This window comes from Gavialis gangeticus, unplaced genomic scaffold (assembly GCF_001723915.1).
Source record: "Gavialis gangeticus isolate Ggan-Ray unplaced genomic scaffold, GavGan_comp1, whole genome shotgun sequence".
Taxonomy (NCBI): domain Eukaryota; kingdom Metazoa; phylum Chordata; order Crocodylia; family Gavialidae; genus Gavialis; species Gavialis gangeticus.
In genome coordinates this window covers 13,569,823-13,574,433 of record NW_017728994.1, presented here as the reverse complement: position 1 = coordinate 13,574,433, position 4,611 = coordinate 13,569,823, and positions in this window count along the sequence as shown.

Here is a 4,611-nt window from a genome sequence, read left to right as displayed (position 1 = left end):
CAGCTGGCAGGAGATGGGGCCAGGTGGGACAGCAACTGGGGGACTGGGGTGGTGCGTGTGGGCCTTGTGGGGGGGGCTGCACACAAGTGCCATTGGGGGGGTGCAGCATCTGGAAGGGAATGGGGCCAGGTGAGGCAGCAATCAGGGGACTGGGGTGGGGCGTGCGGGCCTTGCAGGGGGGTAGTAGCCCCTTTGGGGGCTATTTGGCTCCTGTGTGGGGGCCATAGCCCCTGTTGGGGGTCTGTAGCCCCTGTGTGAGGGCCGTAACCCTTGTGTGAGGGCTGTAACCCTTGTGTGGAGGCCAGAGCCCCTGTTGGGGGTCTGTAGCCCCTGTTGGGGGACCATAGCCCTTCTGTGGAGGCTGAACCCCCTTTTGGGGTCCATAATCCCTGCTGGGGGGCTGTAGTCCCTGCTGGGGCCAAACCCTCTGTTGGGGGGCCATAAGTCCTGTGTGTGGGCCAGAGCACCTGTGGGAGGGCAGCAAAATATATATTCATGTATTCAGGGCCGTAACCCCACTTGGGGGGTGTCTCAGGGGAGAGCAGCTGGAAGAGCTCCAAATAACAAATGGCGATCCCGTAGGGTGGGGATCATGTACCAAACAAGAAAAAACAAAAATAATCAAAGATAAACACTTACCTGCAGCAGGGTCCACGGTGCAGCTGGAGCGAGGGAGGAAATCCGCGCGGGTCATAACCCGCGCCTTTATCCAGCTGAAACCGGCCAGTGACATCATCGGCAATCACCGGCTGGCGGAGATAAAAAAGATCACAAGGGAAGATGGTGGGAGGCGAGTCAGAGAGGACTCTCAAGCCGAGTGTCATGAGGGATACTCCTGGAGCTAGAGAGCCAGCAGGGGCTCTCTGTGCCAGCAGAGACTGGCGTGACAAGGAGGCAGAGGAGCCAGAGGAAGCTCTCTGCACCGGCAGAGGTGGGAGCATCAGAGGAACAGGAGAGCCAGAGGAGGCTCTGCACCAACAAAGGTTGGAGCATCAGGAGGATGAAAGAGCCAGAGGAGGCTCTCCCTCCTGGCAGCAACAGCCATGAGCAGCAAAAGAGGCTGCAGAGCAGAGATCCTATGGGTGAAATGATGCCCTGTTATCCTAGCAATAGGGCTGGGGGGAGGAAACCGGATGGGTCCTTCCCAGCTTTTAGGGTTTTTTGGCTCCTTTTTTGTTTTCCCCCTTTTGGAAGGGCTGAGAGATAGGGTGAGGCAGTGCAGGCAAGACAGCTCTGCACCTCCTTTCTTTTCCATTTCTTTGATTGATGTTTACATTTAGAGTCCCAGGCCTTATACTGCTTTAGGGCAGGTGGAGGTCCTGCTGAAGCCAGATGGCTAAGTGATATGAGTTATCCCAGGAGGAAGTGCTTAAGGTGTAATAAGGCTATGAAGATCATTGAGCTCAAGAAACGCAACATCATTGGGGTGCGGCCAAGAAGATCTGGTGACCCGCCAAAAGGTTGGCACAAGGTTGGGGTGTTGAGGAGGTAGAGTCCCATGGACGGAGTCTGGCAGAATCCCCACCGAAGAGGACCACGTACATGCCCATGGTGACAGCTCCACGGAGGAGCCACCAGCTGAGGTTCCCAGTGGCTTGTGGGATGAGGGTGGAGTACAGACTCAGCCACTGGGGTGCCCTAGCCATGTCCTTGCCGAGCAGGTCCTGCCACTTGGTGTCTGGGTGGGACGCGAGGGCGGCACGATGAACAGTGAGGCACACGAGCATGTAGAGGTGACGGCGATGGACAGTGGAAAAGTGGACCAGTCTGGAGTCCTCCAGCCAGCTTAGGTGGTGAAGCAGGGAGCGCTGTAAAGCTGGGTGAGGCACCGGCCCCACAACAAATTCCAGCGGGCTGGAGGACATGGGGTGGGGGGGCAGGAACCGCTGCTGTGCAGGACCTGGTCAAAGGCAAGGGCATTGGGAGGTAAGGAATATTTCACCTCCTGGACCAGTGTCGTGGGTAGTCCCATGCACCGGGCCAGTGCAGAGGGGTCCACCCACTCCTGCCTATCATAGTCCTGGAGATCTCCAATACAGGTGACACCAGCCAGGATCCACCTCTGTCACAACCAGGGTGCCTCTGCCGTCATCACCTCCAGCTGGGGGTTCCAGAGGAGGGGCTCAACGAGCAAGTTGGCACCCTGGGCGACTGTTACAGGGGACTTGGAGGTGGAGACCAGCCTCCAGGCCCATAGGAGGTCCTGGTAGAAATCTGGCAGCCCTTGCATGTCCTGCAGGGAGAAGACCCACAGGCTGAGGAGCTGCCAGTCGTATTGTAACCCCTGGAAGTGGCAGAGGAAAGCATGCCCCAGGTGACCCCATGCCGCATGGCTGTTGACACTGTACAGCAGTCACTGCAGGACCTGAAGGCAGAATGCCAAGACCCAGCTGTGCAGGCAAACCAGGCCCTGGCCGCCCTCTTGCAAGGACCTCTGCAGCAACCCAGTGCCATCCTGGCCAGAAAAACTCCAGCGCCCATCTCTGGAGTCTTGCCCGGACCTCAGGGGGCACAGGCAGGTGTGTAAGAGGTGCCAGAACATGGACAGGACCAGCTGGTTCAGCACCAGGACTCTACCATGCAAGGAGAGACATCATAGGAGACCTGCCCATGCCCGGAGCTGTTCCACCACCCTTGCCTCCAAGTGGTGCCAGTTCTGTGGCACGGCGAGGTCTATGGGGGATAGGTAGACCCCCAACTACAGCAGCGAGCCCATGCCCCAGTGGATCCCACACAAGTGGGAGTGAGCCCACATGCCACCCATCACCCACCACCAGGCTAAAGCTCTTGACCCAGTTGACCCGGGCAGAGGAGGTTGCTGAGTACAATGCCTGGCAGGCCTCCACCCACACCAGGTCACCTGAGTCCTGGACCATAAGGAGTATGTCATCAGCATACACTGACAGGACCAGCTGCACTGCCGGCTTCTAAAACATAAACCCCGCCACCCACTTCCACAGGAGAATAAGGAAGGGGTCCAGGGCCAAGGGGTACAGCTGGCCTGACAGTAGGCAGCCTTGATGCACCCCTCTCCTGAATGGGATGGGCTCTTTCAGGGTCCAGCTGAACTTGACCAAACATTCTGCAGAGGCATACAGCACATGGAGAGCCCACACAAAGTGGGACCCAAAGCCAAAGGCCTGCAGTGTGCCTGTGAGGTACCCAAGATCCACTTTATCAAACACCTTCTCCTGGTCCAGGGAGAGGAGGGTGAAAGACAGCAGGTCCCAAACCAGGTACAGGTTGTCAAAGATGGAACATCCAGGCACCGTGTACGTCTGGTTGGGATGGATCACATCCATCAGCAAGGACCGCAGGCGCAGTGAGATGGCCTTCACCATCATCTTGTAGTCCGTGCAGAGAAGGGACACAGGACACCAATTCCTTAGGTCATAGGGATCTCCCTTCTGCAGCAGGAGGGTCAGCACAGCCCTCCGGCATGACAGGGGGAGCTCCCCACTTCCCTTGGATTTGGCCCAGACTGCAGCAAGGTCCGGGCTGAGGACGTCCCAGAAAGCCTGGTAGAACTCTGAGGTCAGCCTGTCAATGCCCAGAGCCTTGTTGCCAGGCATCAGGCCACATCCTCCAGCAGACTGGCCCTGAAATGCCAGTAGGCTGACCCCGGACACCCAGGTCCCAGCGTGGTCTGGGCCCAGACAATGTGGTGATTGCTGGAAGGGGTCGGCCAGATGCCAGAGTGGGCCTGGGCAAAGTGCAGCAAAGAGATATAAACCCAGTCTAACTGGGAGTGGCATGCCTGCTCCTCCCCCTCCCTCACAGAAGTGAAGGCAGGGGGTTCAGTGGGGTGACAGGCATGTCAGACATCCACCAGGGCGTAGTCCATCAGGACTCCCTAAGGATGCCCACAGTGGCCTGGTTCCACTCCTTGCCTGACCAGTCTCAAGCATCTAGGGTGACGTTCAAGTCCCCGCCAAGGACCAGGCACTCACGAGGGTTGAGGATGCCAATGTATGTGGCCGCCTGGCAGAAGAAATCTGCCAAGTCTGGGTCCTTCGCAGGGGCATACACATTCAGAAGCTTCAGGATCAGCCCCAACACTTGGACCCATAGGTGCAACAGATGGCCCAGCACCACCTCAACATCCTGGAGAACCTCCAGCTGCAGGCCCAGGGAGAACAGGGTGGCCACCCCAGAGGAGGTGGCTGAGAGGTGACTAAAAAAGACCCTGCCTCACCACTCCAGCAACCAATTTGGTTCATCAGCTGGAGTCGTCAGGGTCTCCTGCAAGAATACCATGGGGTACCCCCCTCCTGAAGGAAGAAGAGCATCCAGCATCTCCGGAGACCATTTCAGCAGCTGTGGACATTGAGGGTCATGATCTTAAATGACCTCATGGCTGGCGGGGTGGAGTAGACAGTTCAGCAGGGGCCTCATGCATCTCAACACCCAGTGTGGGGCCAGCTGGTTCGCATAGAGCCCTTCGATATGCATAGAGGGCATCTATGAAACTGCAGGCCTGCCTATAGATCCAGGCATTGCATCTTTTGGGCCCCTTGCCTTCCCCCACCATCACCCTCACAGTGGCAAGGATGCTGTCAAAATCTCCCCAGTGGTTCAAGGCTAGCTGTACCTTGCTGGTGGACTGGCAGG